The 17,386-nt window shown below is 40.3% G+C and overlaps 1 pseudogene; it reads right to left on the minus strand.

The window, feature by feature from the left end:
- Nucleotides 1-6,886: 6,886 nt before the first annotated feature.
- The window catches only part of LOC112407089 (thioredoxin domain-containing protein 17 pseudogene), a 60,321-nt pseudogene continuing 49,821 nt past the window's right edge, over nt 6,887-17,386 (minus strand).

Below are 17,386 nucleotides of genomic sequence, written 5' to 3' on the forward strand. Positions count from 1 at the left end.
AATGAAATAATGCCATTTGCAGCAACATGGATGGAACTAGAGATTGTCATATTAAGTGAAGTCATACACAGAAACACAAACATTATATGTTGTCACTTATATGTGGAATCTAAAAAAATGATACAAAGGAACTTATTTACAAAACAGAAATTGACTCAAAGTCATACAAAACAAGCTTATGGTGACCAAAGGGGATAGTGGGGGGAAGGGAGATAAATTAGGAGTTTGAGATTAACATATACACACTACTATATATAAAATAGATAAGGACCTACTGTATAGCACAGGGAACTATATTCAGTATCTTGCAATAATCTATAGTGGAAAAGAATCTGAAAAAAGAATATATATATAATATATATATGTATAACTGAATCAGTTTGCTGTATACCTGAAACTAACACAAAGTAAATTAACTATACTTCAATTAAAAAATGGTTAAAAAGATCACTCAACACAGATTACCATAAAATATAATAATATTGAAAAGTTTGAAATATTGTGAGAATTACCAAAATGTAACACAAAGACACAAAGTGAGTAAATGCTCTTGGAAAAATGGTGCCCATTGACTTGTTCAATGCAGGGTTACCACAAACTTTCAATTTGTACAAATCGCAGTATCTGCAAAGCACAATAAAGAGAGGCGCATATTATAAATAATATAAAACGGAACCATTAGCACAATACTTCTTCCACCTGGAGAAGTGTCAAATATTCCTTTAAAAAAAAAAAGTACATAGAGTATATTTGACTCAACCATCTCCTGAGGAAGAGGAGGAGCAGTCCTTGGAGGGGGGCATGCAGCAGCAGGCTTACTGTTAGAAGTAACTCTGAGAGGCTTTTTTTTTTTTGGCCGTACGCGGGCCTCTCACTGTTGTGGCCTCTCCCGTTGCGGAGCGCAGGCTCCGGATGCGCAGGCCCAGCGGCCATGGCTCACGGGCCCAGCCGCTCAGCGGCATGTGGGATCCTCGCGGACCGGGGCACGAACCCGCGTCCCCTACATCGACAGGTGGACTCTCATCCACTGCGCCACCAGGGAAGCCCTGAGAGGCTTTTATAAAAAGTCATCCCTGCTGGGCCCACTGCGTCTCTGAAGTCCCTTCAGGATTGAGTTTTGCCTAATTTTTCACTTCCTCTCTTTTCCTTTCCCTTCCCTGAAAATGACAGACAAGTGATATAAAAGGGATAAAACTTGTCACATCAAGAGGGAAAAAGTCCCGCCTGGCCATTCCAATTATCATTTATCAATTACCAGGTGAGTGATTATGGTTGAAAATGTTTTGGTTTTAGCTTTTAGTGTCCCTTGGGGTTTTTTTGTCCCTTGTTTCCTTGAGAGAGACAAGTTTTTTAAAAACAGTGGTGTTGGGAAAGATGGCTGATTTGCTCTGATATCTGTGATAGCGTGTTCCTATGAACTTTTTGCTCTGATATCTGTGATAGCATGTTCCTATGAACTTTTCTTATTTCATTAGAGTTCAAAAAGGTATCTAATGAGGTTTTCAGTTAAAAATTCAGTAAAAAATAATTTTTTGGTATCTAATTTGGGGTTTATGCTGAATTTTTGTCTTTCTTTTAAAGATGATCCCTCTTCTCATCTTCCACATCTTAACCTTATCAACTTAAGGAAAAACAACCCAGTAGCACTGCATTTTGCCCTTCTGGATTTTTTGGGTTACTGACGACAGGATTCAGTACTTCATGAGGAATCAATGTTTCCCTACCATTGTCACCAACTAGCCCTGTTTGAGGGATGAAATTACACTTAATATGAACAGAGTTCTATGGAAGAGAGGGTTCATAATTCTTACAGAATCAATGACCATCTCAAAAGAGTGTTATTTTAATGTTTGGCATGGTATTGAACTTTTAAAGTATAGACCTGTATATTTTTTATTAGCTATGCCAGCCATACATATATACTTGTAAAACCCAAAGACATTCAGTATGAACCTAATATAAGAAAAAAACATGGCATTCCACTTTGTCTTTATTGTGTTCCTGGGTGCCAGTATTTGATGATAAAATTCTGACGTTATGCCTAAAGAGAACAATATAATGTTTTCATAAATAAGAGACTATTGAAAATGAAATAAGTAGAAAGTATTTTTAAATGGTAATGCTAATATTTCCAAATTAAAGATAGCTCAAACCAGCAAGAGATTATAAGTATAGATTTATTTCTGTTTTAAGAATAAGAATAGGCTTATTCTTCTGACAGCTAGGAATAATCACTAAAAAAAAGCTTCTAGAGAAATAATTATATTAGTCCTATGCCTATAACTAAAATAGTTATCATTTTGAGTCAACCCACCCTATCTTCCACATCCAAAAATAAAAACAAAAGCAAAAATAAGCAAACACACACAAATACCCAAATTAAGACCTCAAACATTCCAGATGACAGACAGGAAAAGAAATGGCCTTTGAAATAAAATTAAATGCTTTATTTTCTGTAAAAGCATTCTTGTGAAGACCAGAAAAAAAAAGCTAGTGCCTAATTCAACAAACATTCAAATATTTTGTGTTGCTTCTAGATCATATTCATACATATTTTCATTTGCCTTCCTGCAATAAATTCAGGTGAAAAAATGTGGAGTTGGCATGAAAGCATGATGGGACACATTTTTATACATTTTTTTTTCTCTTGGTAATTGTCTGAAAATTCACTTCTGCAATTTATGTTGAAAACCTATTAGCATAATATGGACTGCTATTGCCCTCCTGTATTGATACATTTTCTCTTTGCTATCCAACCCTGCTTCCCGAACTCTCTCACATTCTTCTGAACAAAAAGAGGTAGGACTAAACATGAGAGGATCATTTTGTCTCTTATAACATTGACCTGAATGAATATTCTGAATAAACGATCAGTAAATTGGAAATCCAGTTGGGATGGTTGTGACTGCCACCTTAGGGACATCTTCTGAAACACTCATTACCTGCACTTTATGGACTTTATGGCCCTGTTGGTCTCTGCCCTTCATTCAGTAATTTCAGTAACTCACATAATGAAGACGCAGACCTCTCTCTTCTCAACTTGCTAATTCCCAGGCCTTAAAAGTCTGCCATACTGACATTAATAAGTCCTAGCTTTGTATGCAGTTTGATCTTGCTCTGGCTTCAAGCTGGGAGGAGCATGTTAAACAGCGTGGAGGCACCAGCTCTTGTTTCTCTGGAAGCCCAGGGCACAACACAGGGCAAGCCTCCTGGCAGGTACCCTGCTTTCTCCCTCTTCCCATCCCCCACAAAAAAGTCAGAGAAATTCGAAAAAAGATGATGCCCTCTATGGGAACAACATTAGCCTGTTCCTACAAATTCCCTTCTTTTCCTTTCTCCAGACATTGGCATCCTCTGTGTTTATTAGGCTCCAGTGCTAGGTCCCTCCCGATTTATTTACAATCCATTAAGAAGGCAAACATTTGGAAGCAAATCCACTGTAAGTATTGGAGGGATTCATGGTTCTAATCAAGATATATTGACTTAGACTTCACGAACTCAAGGCATGCCTTTTGGCATTTCTTTTTTTTTTCCCCTGAGGACTCTGTCTAGACTACACACACACAGTCAAGAAAATGGGTCTGTGTTCAAGAAGGAAACATCAAAATAAAAGAAGAATGGGGTCTCTGAAGAAAGGCCATAAGAGCATCCTCTTCCCCAACTTCACTGATTTTAGAATAGCTTTAGGGCCCTGGGACTGAAAAAAAGTTTCTTTTTTCTGATGACAAAGGCAATACATGCTCATGAAGAGAATTTTGAAAGTACAGGGAGAAAAATCAAGGGGAAAAAAAGGGAATACAATCGCACCACTAGAGCAAACAACTCTTGAAATATAGCTATATTTCCCACATATAATATGGTGATTTTAAAAGTATAATCACTCGATAGACTCAATTTTATGTCCAGTTTATTTTTTTTCCTCTTAGCATTTTATAATGAGCATTACCATTGCAGACTCAGCAAACACATGTAAGCCATGCCATAGTTGTACTAGCATTCATTTAGCCATGCCAGGAAATTTAAAACATTGGCTTTTCTCCCAGGAAAAGAATTTCTTACATATGAACAGTCCTCTAAAGGCCTTGCAGATGCATTACCCAATTTAGATCCTCAGCAGATCAGGAAAGATACCATATTGTCTTCCCCATCTCACAGACAAGAAACTGACTCCTGGAGGATTTGTGTGACCAGCCTAAGACCAAACGGCTTGGAACCAGTGCTCGAGAGTATCTATTCCTCCACTGCAAGTGTTGCTAGAAGCAATCAGAGGAAGCAGAGGCTAAGCACACCTAAAGGCAGAAAGTGAACCAAGGACCATCCCCAATCTCTCTTGTGCTTCCTGCTTCTGTTAATGGTGCCCCCTAGGATCCAAACTTGGGTATCATCTTTAAGGCATCCTTCTCCCTTATCCCAATATCAAATATTAAACTGCCAGGAAAAGTAGCTCTTTGTTGACCACAGAAAAATTATAAATTCCGTGGCCTGAAGCCAAGGCTGTCTGGAACCTGGACCCTGCCTCTCTCCCGCATCTACCCACTAAACACACAATACAAGTTCTTCTCTAAGTAGGGACTGTGATCCCTTTGCAAAAAAAACCATTTGTAATGATGATTAAAAGACAGGTTTCTGGAGGTGGACCCTGGAATCTTCAGCTTTAAATAGTTGAGAATTCATGAGGATGAGAACCTCAGCTACACTCCAGGTAAACTGAACTGTTCTCTTTCTAAGTACACTGCCCACATTTCCCCGCTTCTGTGCATTTTTCAGATTGTTACTTCAATACAGAAAACTCCTCCCTTCGCTTTCTATATGTTCAGAACCTGCTCGCCGGTCCGGCTGAAATGGCAGCTCTATCCATTGTACTTCCCTGGTGGCCTTTTCCATCTCTGGGCATTCACGCACTTACTCCTTATTAAAGGAATCAGCCCTGCTGGCCATGTCTTACTCTCCTACTGTACTTCAGAAACTACATTTGTCAGAGTAACTCTGCCATATATGCTTTAAATTAATTATGAAACTTAGGGCAACCTTTTTTATCTGGAGGAATTATGGAGCCCCTATTTATGCTCAAGAGTTTTAGTTTTCTCACAGTTGGTCGTTGTCTTTGGCTACATAGACATTAATTTGAAGCTGCTGCCAAATTTACTAGCTACCCAAAGGTAGATTTTTCATGAGGAAGTAATGGCTTGTATACCTCTCAGGACTTCCTCATGGGTATTTTAAGAAACGAAAAGATACAGGACTACCAAGGTAATCCCAAGATTGTGCCCCTTCTGGCTGACAAACTGGGAGGTGTTGTAGTACAGTCTAGTACAGTCCTGGAGCACATGCACCAAGACTGCACTAGAATTTCCAGGTCAGCTCTCGTGGGCAGCAGGGGAAGTGGTAAGTGATATCCAAAGGAGACAGCATGGCTTAGAGCAGGGATCACAGCCCAAATTTCTGTAGAAGCCAGGCAGATAATGCAGATGAAGGAAGATGGTTCAGGCGAAGGCGCTCCATAGCTCCAATCACTCAGCCTTAGCGTTATACTCAGACTGGGGCAGAGCAGAGACGTGGTGACCTGGAGAACGCATGCCCCATGCAAAGACTCAAAGCTATTCCAGCCGACTGGCACCACGTGGGAAGGCAGGCCCGGTGTTGCCAAATAGTCAACATTTTCAAGAAAAACCATACATAGACTTTTATGGGACATCCTCTCACTTTTTAAAACACAGATAACTAATTCACATTTAAAATACTGGGTAAGCCTGTAGGCCAAATACATCTAGCGGTAATTATCTCCTCCTGGACAATTTTAATTGTGACATAAACCAGGACTCTACTACTCTCTCTTCCCCTGAATCCTAAATCCATATTTGAGAGTCAGCACGCTGTCTAGAAAGTATGAGTGGAAGGTAGAAATGATTTCAATAGAGTTCCCAGTCCGGTCAGAAAAGAGAAAGACAGTTCTGGAAGGCCCTAGAATTGGACATTCTAGACACTCTGAATCGTAGATGCTGTCAGTGGTCTCTGAGTCCTTGCGCAGAGTCCTCGAGGGGGAGAGACAGGATGTGGCAGAGGCGACGGGCTGTCTCTCAGTAGACCGGGGCGGGGACCTTGCTTTGGCAGAGCGCACCCCTCAGCAGGTGTGAGTGACAGAGGAACCGCGTGCTGCCAATACCGTAAGTCCAAGCCCAGGAAACCAGTTCACGCCAGGCCAGGGATGACCTTCTGAGGCCTCCCTGACACCTTCCAGCTTCAAGCTGCCACCTGAGGACCGTGACTGTATTTTGTAGCTTTGATGATAAAATGACAGTTAACAAATGGAGCGCTGTTAGTATTTCATTTTATAATTTGATTGACATACTTATAAACATTGTTTATCATTGTAAGTGATGTGCATTTACTAGTATATTGGCTATAGTTGTGGGAGGAAGTGTTTTGTGGGCCTTTGTAAGCCCCAGGAATTCCAATAAATGAGAGAGAAGGAATTGGTTTCAGTTTGTTTGATGTCTGCAATTAGAGGTCATTGTAGGAGTTCCCGTTCTCCTAGGGTTATCACCTCCATGCTCCTGTGGGCACATATGTAAAGAGCTGTAATTTGCTCAAGGTCAGTCAAATCTGAGTGTGATATACACAGTGAGTGCAGTTAAATTTGTACGTGGTGTCCTTTCCTAAGGGCGACCCTTCGTCCACGACACTTGACTCTTCATGATGCAGTTCACTGAAGTTCAGGGGTCCCTTCAATGGCCATTTTTTTTGAAGGTTCCCAAGTATTTTAATAGCACTTTTTGTTGTTTAGACATATCATTATTCATTAGAAACATGAATTCAAAGCACGTGTGCAGTTTCTTTTGTACTTGAGCAAATCAAGAAACCAAGACACAACTGCCATCATCAAATCTTAATCTTCAGAGAAAAACAGCTGTTAAGGTTGGCCTGAAGATGCTCAGATTCTACCAGTCATTGAGGCATTCCGTATTTAAATAGTGTGGGCCCTGCAGTTACTTTCACTTTTTTTCTGAAGTTATTTTTTTGGATCTTTCCGGTAAGGTTTTTCTTCTCCTTCTCAGTAGATGAACACACTTCCTTCCCTAAAGCAGTGGGGGCACCAGCTTTTCCCTCCGGCATTGGGTAAACCAGGCGAACGTGGTCTTGACATTGTGCTGCCCCACAGCCCGGCTTTCCTCCTGGAATCAGGACACGCTTACCTCCCATCTTTCAGATCAGGAGTCCAGGGCAGGGCAGGGCTCTCCTGGCAGCCTGGAGGGAATTACAGGAGCCAACAAAGCCTGAGCTTCCTCATTCCTACATCACATGCTGGAGACACGGCATTTAGCTAATTGAGCTGAGTAGCCAACCAAATCTCTAATCCTTCCTAGAATGTAGAAAGAGGTCATTTCTTGCCTCACCTCATAAACTAGGAGCCAAGAAACGGGGAGGAGAGACAGGACAATGCCTGGTAGTTGCCGTGACCTGCCTTGAATTTTAAGCACTTGAAGCATCCCCATACTGGCCCGACAATTAAGGATCTACTCTCTTCGCTGCTGTCTAGATGACTAAAGATCTTATTTTAATAAAATAAAAATTTTAATAAAAATCTTTAATGAAATAAAATGTTTAATTTTTAATAAAATGAAACAAAGGATAAATTTGTTTAATAAAATGTATTTGAAATTTTATTTGTAATCACATCAGGACATTTTAAGAACAAATTTCACATTTCTTGGTTCTGTTCTCTGCAGAGCATCCAGTGAGACAACAGCATGGACTGGCTGAGCAGAGATCACAGGACTCGGAACGTCAGTGTGGCAGAGATAACCATGGTCTGCTGGTTTTCTTCTCTTCTGTGAGTCACTTCTCCCCTTTTGACTTCAATCCCTCGCCGTGATTTAGTACTTCAACCATTTTAACCAGGATTACAACACCTCTCTCTAGATTTGTCTTCAGAGCAGGAAACTGTGGAATGGCCACAGTATCATTCAAGTTTAGGAGGCTTAGGGGCGTGTGCAACCCTCCTACAAGAGTGACATCCATCAACCCAGAGTCAAGAGGAAAGGAGCCTAGGGTCCCCGGGCAGAGGGGAGGAGAGTCAAGATCCTTTATGGGACGTGTGAGACCAGGAGACTCCACCTCGCTCCTGTTCCACGATGGTAACCCCTCCAACAGCCAAGGAGAAACTTGATGAGAATCTGGTGTTTCAGCCGTGTTCCTGGTTGGAAAGGATCCAGAGAGACAACTGTTTTGACACTTTGAGTCAAATCCTCGATGGTACCTCTCTAGTACCATGCTTCAAAGCTCTGCTCAAGAAGCTACATTTCCTCAGTGAACGCCTGCCCTCTAATGTTGCCATTTTCTGACCTTTCCCACTCCATTTCTGCTTTGCCAAATAGCCCCCGGTTCACACTGCTTCAGCTTTTCCTTTACTCAGCACTTTTATTATCAGGGTTCAATGTAGACTTTTTACGAATTGCTTCATTGTCTCTCATGGATATCAGACAATGAACAGAGGTTCTCTCTCTTTCTTTCTTTTTTTCCTCCTTCTATGTTGAATAAATAGTGGACATCCAAGAAGCGTGAGTTGTTAGATTCATTCACGCTCAACCCATTAATTTAGGGGGAATTGTACAGAAAGAATCTGGTCTTTGCCAGGTATTAGCTCATCTCATGTGCCTATCCAAAAATACTGGAAAGTTTTTCCGTAAGTGAGGATATAGTCATCAGAGACAGCATTTACTTAAAGATTCTTTGTGATTGTGCTTTGTTGATTATAGTTTGCTTAGAAATATTTACTAGTCTTCAGTGGCGTGTGTGTGATTGCTTCTTACACTACTATCAAAGAGTTTCTTATCAGTGTAAAGTCTTAGAATTGCTTACATTCTCTTTGAGGGGTAGACCGATACATACATCCTTTTTCTTTCATTTAAGTTTAAATCTTGTTTGCAGCAAAGTGAATAGAAAAATGCTGTCACTCTTGAAATAACAGAAACAGCTTTCCATGGCTTTGACTTCCTTCCACAGGATGGCTAGGACATCCCAACAGACGAACACTGTCATGACCTTTAATGTTTCTCTTTAATAGGGTGGGAGGAATTTCAGAGAATGATATGCCAAGCAATTCCCGCTGAGAACTCTAAACTCATGAGTTTTGAGGTCTTTCAAGCTAGGTGACTATTTTGTTGAACAGAAAATAATCTTATACTTATTTATAGCAAAAAAAAGTCCTTTGTAAGAAATGTGACTGGGGACTTAATCCAGAGTCTATAGCTGAGAGAAGCAAAACTTTAATGTGGGTTTCGTGGTCCAACTGTCTCCCCCACTACTTCGAAATATTTGCAGTCACATAGGGTTAAGATAATGGTCATCAGGCCATTCCATTCTTCACAGTTCTGGTCAGAGATAAATGAGAATACGCTTCCCTGCTGTGCAAACATCCTTTTTATTAATACTGGGTGAACAAGAATGTAAGCACATTTGGCTGCAGAGAAAACTAACAGAATTGGAAATGCAGAATATTGAAGCTCGGAGTCTAACATCAGGCTTTCAAAGACCAAGTGAATAAAAAGAAAACAATTACAGAATAAGCAGCAGAGCTGAAATGAAAATGGATCAGCATAGTAAAAGTGAAGTGTGACACCAATGTGTTCCACGGGCGTGCCCAAGTGGCCAGGGCATGGTTTGCTCACATAGGAAACAGTTACATTGTCTCCGACGTGAGGACTGCTCTCATTGTCCCCCAGGTACAATATTTAATTTGAGCCCATGCTCTTCATCTGAGTGCATAACACTTATTTTTTATGCAAACATTCGGCAATGAACCTCCACCGCAGTGTCTACTGATACACATTATATTCTCACATATTGTAATTTAGCTCTTAGATTATTGTTTTATTTTATATGTACATATGGCATGTCTTCCTAGTTAGAGCCTAAATGATTTGAGGTCAAGGACTGTGCCATATTCATTTCCATAGGACCTATCCCAATTCCTTGCACGTAGTGGGCATCAGGACCACCGTATTGCAAACTCCAAGGGCATTATTCACATTATGTTGGTGATGCTTCCTGGCATTATGCAATCCAGGGGGTAGACACACAGTGGGTATTTTTGGATTTGATGCAATCCGGGGAAGTCTGGTGCAATGAAAAGGAATCCTTTTGTATTGCTTCCGTGATCTGGGGAAAAGGAAAGTCCCTGAACCTTGGTTAAACACAGTGCTGCTGCTTTGAATAAGTGCTCTTTGGATTCTAAAATATAGAGAAAAATCATACTAGTGTCTATTTCTGGGTGCAAAGTAGTCTCCACATTTGCATTCTTATACTAACTAAAGTCACGAATGAGGATCTCTACCAACCACTCAGATAAAAAAAACAGAAGCCTTAAGAGGGTTGCTCAAAGTTAGGAAAGTTGTCCTTTTCATGAAGGAAAGTATACATAGCCAGCTTCTACATTCCTGGGTCAGCTTCCCTGCCCTAATGATCTGCTTGGGTCTAGTGAGAATAAGATTTAATACAGACTCAATGGAGTAAATACTGCATCTGGGCAGAGAAGAAAACACAGAGGTTTCTGAATAAGGGGATTCGCACATTCTTCCATCCAGCTGTTCTCTGGAGTTTCCGAAGTTTTATTTCTTCTGTAGAAAATGAGATGCATTCCTCTAAGGTTCCAAAAAAATGTACAGCTCCTATTAAATAATATTAAGAATGTTCTCTGAACAGACAGCACATGTCAAAACTGCAAATGCCCACCTGTAACGATGGATTTCAGTGATCAAATCAATAATGGCCGATGGCTTTCTAGGAATATGTTCGAAGCCGACTTTATAATTAGGGGAATGTGCTGTAATGAAGGGTCCACATCCAGAAAGGTGAGAGAGAAAAGGGACTATTTGGTGGAGAACGATCCTGACTCTTGATTTTGCAAAGTGCTAATAATGTTGGCTCAGTTTGACTTCTCAAGGCTGGACAGAGACCATTACTATAGTACGGCTGATTGGCTCTGAGGAGAGGTTTCTGAAAAGAAATGAATACGTAGAAGTAAATGAAAACCTCAAACAAAACTTGATATTCATAGGTCAGCTGTCTGGACTTGAAACAAAATCCTACCTGATCATTCTCTTTGTGCATTTGTCTTTGTTTCCTTTGTTCCTTTTCCCCTTTCTCTCTCATCTCTTTTTCCCCTTTATGTAATATGCTTCTGTTAGAATAATATTTTCATCTTCAAATGCAGCATTTTCAAGAAAATGTGGAATTTTTAAAATACAATAAGCTGATATGCAATCAGTGAATGCACACCAGTGCAGGACGGCTTTGAACGGTGCTCACATTCCAGTGATGTGAATGGATACGTGCAGGAGCCCGGGTCTTTGTAGACTCTGGCAGGACAAGGATAAGTAACAAAATAAAGAAAGACTCTCCATGAACAGTGTGATCTGCAAAGATGAGACAGAGACCCTGGGATCTGAGTGACTATGAAATATCCCTAATGAACTCTCTTGCTCCGTTTCCTCTGAGCTCCCTTCCAGAGCACAGAAGACTACAAAGCAAGCCATCACGCTTGAAAGTGAGGCTACTAGGAAGAAGAAAGACAAAAGTCTGAGGCTGAAGGGAGGTTCTGAATTAGTGATAAGCTGCCGCATCCCACATGCAGCGGCTTTCTTCCATTCCTGGGGAAAGTGTTTTATTAAACACACCATACTCCTTTGCAGTGTCCTTCATTAACTTTCTTTTTCCCTAATAGGGTTACTGGAAACAAGCAGCTGAGTTTTCTGTTTTCCTACATGCTATGTAAATAGCTACTACCGGCAGGTGAGACAAACAGCAGGGTCACATTTGAAGAGTCGCCTTATATTTATATTGAATCTGGCAAAAAACACTCACTGGCCACATTCAGAAGCTGTGGAAGCTACTTACTAAAGATGTGAGCTAGAGGGAACCTGGGGCCGGAACATATTAGGTGTGAATATGGTTTTATCTGGTTATCTTCCCATTACTCACCCTTGCACCTCTCTCTCCCTCTCTCTTCCAAATTTATTTGGTTTCCTCTCTAGAGGTTCTTCCACAAAGATACCATAATTAATTGATTGGATCAGTTCAGGATGAAAATGATTAAATCGACTATTTAGATTCATGTAACAAAAAATTAAAAATAAAAATAAACCACCACTGCCATCAACAGTACCACCACAGCAACAATCAAACTAGGAATTTCACTGTTTTTCCATCTTTGGTAGTTGTGTCCGAGGTACTAGGGAAGAGGCTTTTTCAAATGTAAATTTTCAGCTTGAGGAGTGATTGATTTGGACCAGCTTTTGTGGAGCAGCACATTCATTCAGCCAGGCACTAGCACACAAAGAGCCCCTCTCTGGGCTGAGATCAGCCCCAGGACGGGACCGGGGGTGAATTACTCACTGCAGAGAACACACAGCCGCCTGCGTTCCTGCCTTTTAGAAATCAAGTGTCTGTTAGTGGAGAACTACAAAAATCACAGGCACAATGCACTTTACTTTTACAGCACACGTGTGCACACGCACACACACACGCACACACACACGCAGTAATCTAGAAAATGAATTGTTCTTGATAGCTGAATATCCTGTCTAAGGAAAAGTTTGCCAATTCTCAATGAATTAAACACTTCAGAGCCTCAATCTCTAATTCTACAAAGCTACTGAAAACAGTTTTGTCTCTCTCTTTGGTGACTCTAAGGCCTGTGACAGCTCTGTAGCATTTACTAGCTGTGGGATCTGGGGTATCTCCTCATCTGTGAAATGGGAATAATCACAGTATTTGCCTCATCTGTACACCGTAAGCATTAAGCAGGATTACACACATAGCACAGCACCTGGCACATCACAGCAGCCAAAATATGTTAGTTGTTGTTAATATACTCTTGTAATGTCTTTCATGAATAAAGAATCTGATGGTCAGGAGTAAAATAACATTAACTTTTTTTCTTTGCTTTCAAAACCTTTTTGATTTTGGAATAATTTAAGATTTATCAAGAATTTGCCAAGATATTACAGTGTCTCCGGACATACTTTACACAGTGTCCCCCATGTTACCATCTTACGTAATTGCAGGATATTTGTCAAAACCAGGAAGTCAACACTGATACATTACTATTAACTAAACCCCAGCCTTTACAGAGATGATTCCGGTTTTACCATGAATGCCCTTTTTCTCTTCCAAGATCGCACCCTGGACACCCCCTCACATTTCATTGTCATGTCTGTCTCCTCTGGTCTGGGAGTTTCTCAGTCCTTCCTTATTTTTCATGACTTTGACAGTTTGGATAATACTGGTCTTTTGAAAACCATTCATTTTGTAGAATGCTCCTTAAATTGGCTTTCTCTCGTGGTTTTTCCCATGACTAGTCCAGGGTCATGGGTTTGGGGAAGAATTCCACAGTGGAAGGGTGCCTGTAGAGAATGGACTTGAGGACACGGGGAGGGGGAAGAGTAAGCTGGGACGAAGTGAGAGCGTGGCATGGACATATATACACTACCAAATGTAAAATGGATAGCTAGTGGGAAGCAGCCGCATAGCACAGGGAGATCAGCTCGGTGCTCTGTGACCACCTAGAGGGGTGGGATAGGGAGGGTGGGAGGGAGGCTCAAGAGGGAGGGGATATGGGGATATATGTGTACATATAGCTGATTCACTTTGTTATACAGCAGAAACTAACACAACATTGTAAAGCAATTATACTCCAATAAAGTTGTTTAAAAAAAAAAGTTACTATTGTTCCCTTTTATTTATTTTATTGTTCCCTTTTAATTACTGTCTTCTTAGGAAGCGGGTAAGTCCAACCTAAATTTAAGGGGAGGAGATTTAAGCTCCACTGCCCTGGAGCTTTTGTTTCATTTTGTTTTGTTGAAATAATCTTTGAGATTCTTTTCTAATGAAGATTTGTCCCTTTTTCACTATTTATGTATTTATTTATTCAATAATTTATTTATATCAGCATGGATATATATACATTATATTTTATATATACATTTTATACTTTGGGTTATAATCTACATTATAATCTATAATACTACATTATTCTGGCACTCAAATTCCTCCAGTTTGGAAAATAGAATTAACCCATACAACAATTGCAATGAGCCCTAAGGATATCTTTTATAGCATGACTTCAATAATTGTAATTGAAGCTGAGTGGAAAGAAATTTTGAGCAAAATTCCATAAAAGAAACTGCTTGTAAGTATGCATTCAGAAGGCTGTACAAATAGGAAGAGATCGGTGGTGGAGCAGCATTTCATGGTGATGGTTAGAAACATTAACGAAGGTAATAAAAAGTATGATACTTTATGCACGGGAGAGCTGATTCTGCTTTGCTGCATCTAATCACTTTGGAAAAAGGCTTTGTGTCAACTGATAACAAGTTTGTGTTTTAGTCTATATTGCTTTGGAGATGACATCTGTCTAAGTAGATCAGAAATAATTCTGAATCACAAACAGTACATAATGTAAATTTTGATTTTACTATCATTCATTGTAATGTAGTGAGAATCAATAACATTTTATTCATTGGGACAATGGAGACACTAAATTGTAAGTTACAGTCCAACATGTGAATTATTAAGCATAGTGAGCTAATCAACTGTGGAAAATAGGTCTTGTAAACAATATCAATGCCTTGTTTTTTATGAGAGAGAAAAAGAAATATAGACAGTGGTATGTTTATCGGCAGTAAAAATTACATTAAATGTTACCAGAGGAAGATAAAAGTTACTAAAATCAGCTTAATTTCCATGCAAACTATAATGTAACATTAAGTTTCATATGTACTGCATATACAAAATTTTAGAATTAATCCATATAGAATATGTACCTCCCTTCCCCTTTATTTTGCATGTCCCTTGTTATTTTTGAAAACTTCAGTGCAGCCATGTTCTGAATACCACCAGGAAGTTTCTTAAAATGTTGATGTTCATAAAAATGACTCAATAAAAGAGGCATTTAAGAACAATGTGTGCACCAAAAAACCCCCAAAAAGCAACAACAACAAAACCAATGTGTGCACTATTTCTCTGTTATTTTAGGGCACCAAGAACGTTCTTGCCTCAGTGATGTTTACCCATGTTATGCCTTTACCAGGAAAGCTCCCCCGCCCACCTCGATCTATCTTTCTCTCTCTCATTGCCTGACCCCTATTCATCATTCAGGACTCATCCCTTACTTTCTCATGAAGCGTTTCCTAGGCTCACTCTTGTACAGTTCACTCCTCTTACTTTCTCTTAAAACACTCTTTTCTTGATCTTGGTGACATTTCTCACAATTTTGCAAACTTGTGTAACACTAGCCTCTCCTACTAGACCTTGATCTCTTTTGGGCAAGCATCTTGTCTAATATTCACCACTGTACACAAAATGCTGTTGGCAAAGAAAAGTATTTTCCTCTACCCTTCTAGGTTCATCTGGATGGCCTAATGATTAAACTGACATGAGATAGATTAACAGGATGAAAAAAAAAAAACAAATTTAATACATACATATGGGGAATCTGTATCAACATGGGAGGTTCCAAAGACAGTCAGGCAAAGTGAGGTATACATGTCATTTTGGGCTAAGGAGAAGGGGCAGTGGTCTGGGACTTCAAAGAGAAGGAAGGCAATTCACAGCAAGATGAAAAAAGAGCAAATTTTTGGTAAACAAATATTTGTTGGGCCATGTAGAAAGAATGGGACATAGAGAGGAATTTTAGCAAACAGACTTTGCTAGGTTCCTCCCTGTCTACCACCTCAAGTTCATATTATACTATAGATATTTCTGGATTAGCCCCCTATCTAAATTCTTTTAGGTAGTTAAGAGGGAGGTAAAAAGAAAAACTTCCTGAGTCTTTCGTTTCTTCCTCACATGCGAAAGAGTCACGTTTTGGTGCAGCAAATTTTGCTTCCCTACAACACCTAACATAGGGCCTGGCCTCATATATTTATTGATAAATATATGTGTAAATAAGGTAGCACTAAACAAAGAATGCTTTTTTTTTTTTTTTTTGCGGTACGTGGGCCTCTCACCGTTGTGGCCTCTCCTGTTGCGGAGTGCAGGCTCAGCGGCCATGGCTCACGGGCCCAGCTGCTCCGCGGCATGTGGGATCCTCCCGGACCAGGGCACGAACCCGCGTCCCCTGCATCAGCAGGCGGACTTGCAACCACTGCGCCACCAGGGAAGCCCAAAGAATGCTTTTTGATGCTTAAAATAAATAGCCTTTTCCCTGTTTTGAGATTTTAGAACAGAACAGAAATACTTTGTTGGAGCAAACACTGACAAACTTTAAATTGTTTATACTCGTAGAACTACTTATAATGTGTAACTTTTACAAGGTGTTTTATAGATTATAAGTCATTTTCTACAGGCAAGTCCAACATGTCCCAAGTTTCTCTAAAAAGTTTCTTCATTTCTCAAAAGAGGAAACTGAATGAGATTGCAAGAGGTTAAATGAATTAGCAGAACAGTAAAATTACTTGGGAGAGCAGTGGGGAACTGAGCACTGCCTTCTGATTTAAGTTTCAAGGGGCAGTTGGCACCTGGATGATGGACTCAATGATGATGAGGCATCAAAAGCTGTCACCCCATAGCATGTAGGCCTAGAGTTTATTTTTTTCTAGTCTGTGGCTTTAGTTTTATGCCTAAAGTCAGAGACACACTCTGTAAGTTCACACTGACAGTCACTTGAAGCAAAAATTTTCCTAAATTAGATGTGATCACACCTCCTTCATTGGTCTCAGAGTATGTCATAATTGTTGCCATTAGAAATTAGTTTACTATATCATAGCCATATGTTTGCATGTATAATGGGTTTCAAAACTTACCCGTATAAGAAATAAATAGCATTTTTTTCCTTTGCTTTAAATTTACCAAAGCCCCTTCTCACCCAGCCAGTGTAAAGTTGTATCTCACTCCTCAGTGGAAAACGCTCCTTGCTCATTACTGTGTGGAGGTTCCAGCATCTGGCATCTCTCAGAAGATATCAGACAAGTTCTCTGAACACTGATTACTCTGGCCCTGCTTAAGGCCCCAGTCCAAAGAACTGCAGCAGGTAGAAGGACTCTGTTACTCTTATGCTGTGGGGAAGCTGGGAGCCTTACATGGCCGCAGCACTGAACTGTTTGCTCTGAGATTCCCCCATCTCCCTGGCATGCTGCCAAGGAGGGGGCAAGATCAGATCGCCACTTCTCCTTGGAGCCTCTGACCCTAAGCACACACTTCCTCCCAGTTGTAGGAGACCTTCTTCTTCCTTTCTAGTGTTTTCTCAGAGGAACACCCTCTCGCAATTTTCCCCCTGGGACACATACAACATCTCTTTGACGGGTTTAGGCATTTATAAAAGGCAAGAAGAAACACTGACATCTGCTTCTTCTGTGCCCTGCCCTAGAAAAATCCCCAAAGCAATGAA

Source organism: Neophocaena asiaeorientalis, unplaced genomic scaffold, assembly GCF_003031525.2.
Source record: "Neophocaena asiaeorientalis asiaeorientalis breed wild unplaced genomic scaffold, Neophocaena_asiaeorientalis_V1.1 scaffold447, whole genome shotgun sequence".
Taxonomy (NCBI): Eukaryota; Metazoa; Chordata; class Mammalia; order Artiodactyla; family Phocoenidae; genus Neophocaena; species Neophocaena asiaeorientalis.